At 36.5% G+C, this 1,850-nt stretch overlaps 1 non-coding gene across 1 annotated transcript; it reads right to left on the reverse strand.

The window, feature by feature from the left end:
- Positions 1-472: 472 nt before the first annotated feature.
- Positions 473-579, reverse strand: LOC128040144 (small nucleolar RNA R71). The gene has a single exon (XR_008194804.1). It is a non-coding gene; the product is annotated as a small nucleolar RNA R71 (small nucleolar RNA).
- Between the last annotated feature and the right edge of the window lie 1,271 nt (positions 580-1,850).

The following is a 1,850-nucleotide window of genomic DNA, read 5'->3' on the forward strand; positions in this document are numbered from 1 at the left end:
GCAAGATATGGCTAGAATTGGAAATGATCTAGGTAGGGAAGATCCATTACATACGAATGCTCGAGATGTTGGTTTGCCTATTCCTCATATGATGGATGATTGAGATAGACTCATTCGAGAGCATGTTGTGCCAATTTTAGATGATTTGAATCCAAGAATAGTCAGGCCACATATTCAAGCTCAACATTTCGAGTTGAAATCGGTAATTTTTCAGATGCTGCAAACGGTAGGACAGTTCAGTGGATTACCTACTAAAGATCCACGACTGCACTTAAGACTTTTCTTGAAAGTCTGTTACTCATTTAGGCAATAGGGTATTCCTAAAGACGCCCTGCAACTTAAATTGTTTCCATATTCATGAAGAGATCATGCTAGAGAATAATTGAACACTTTGCCATCAAGGATGATGGCATCTCGAAATGATCTTTTTCAAAGGTTTTTGCTATGGTATAATTCTCCAAATATGAATGCCAAGTTTAGGAATGGCATCACATATTTTTAGAAATTGGAGGATGAACCACTATATGTAGCTTGGGAGCGATTCAAGGAATTACTTATATAATGTCCAATGCATGGTTTCCAACACTGGACACACATGGAAATTTTTTACAATGGATGAAACACGCATTCAAATATGGTAGTTGATGTGTCCGCCAATGGTACTTTGCTGGATAAATCATATAACGAAACATATGAGATTTTGGAAAAGATTGCCAACAATGATTATCAATACCCTACTACAAGAGTGGGGACTTGCATAAGAGTTGCTGGAACATTGGAGCTTGATGCAATCACTTCATTAACGTATCATGTATCACATTTAGCTAATGTGATCAAAACACTAATGAAACCTACTACAGTTTAGGAAATGAAAACAGTCGAGTTATCATGTGTTTATTTTGGGGAAGATCATGTTTTTGATTAATACCTATTAAACCTAGCCTCTATGTATTTACATGGGTGATTTCAACCAGAAAAATAACCCATATTCCAACACCTACAATCCAGGGTTGAAGCATCATCCAATGTTCAATTGGAATCATTAATGAATAGTGAACTCCAACAATGTTGTTTGGCAGAATGCCACAAATGCACCTCTTGGTTATAATCATACCATGCCATGACAAAATGTTCAACAAAGTTTAGCATCATCTTCTTCATCTATTGAAGCTCTATTGAAGGAATATATTACAAAAAATGATATCGTGATGTAGATTCAAGCTGCATCCTTAAGAGTTTTGGAAAATCAAGTAGGGCAGATTGCCAATGTGTTAAACTCAAGACCTCAACGAGCTTTCCCAAGTGGCATTGAAAATTCAAGACCTAAAGGGAAGGAGCATTGCAAGGCCAATACACTCAAATGTGGTACTCAGTTACCTGGAGTTGTTAATGATGCCATTACAAACGAGGACAGCTCAGATCTCACACATAAAAATAATTTAGACCCATCTATGGAGAAGTTTACAACAAAACGGACCAATCAAAAGAATGTTGTAATAGAATCAGATTGTGCTACCAATAAAAATGCCACAACAAAATAATATTAACAACCTAAAGGAAGGCCACCACCACCTTTTCCTCAGATTCCATAATTCTAAACAAGATGTTCAGTTCAAAAGATTTTTGGAGGTCTTGAAGAAACTCCACATCAATATACCGCTAGTCGAAGCTTTGGAGGTGATGCCCAATTATGTGAAATTTATGAAAGATATATTTTCAAAGAAGTGCAGATTAGGAGAATTTGAAACTGTTGCTGTCATTGAAGGATGCACAACAATGTTGATGAACAAACTACCTCTAAGGTTGAAGGACCCAGGGAGTTTCATTATCCCATGTTTAATTTGAAATCA

The sequence above is a fragment of the Gossypium raimondii genome, chromosome 3, assembly GCF_025698545.1.
Source record: "Gossypium raimondii isolate GPD5lz chromosome 3, ASM2569854v1, whole genome shotgun sequence".
Lineage (NCBI taxonomy): Eukaryota > Viridiplantae > Streptophyta > Magnoliopsida > Malvales > Malvaceae > Gossypium > Gossypium raimondii.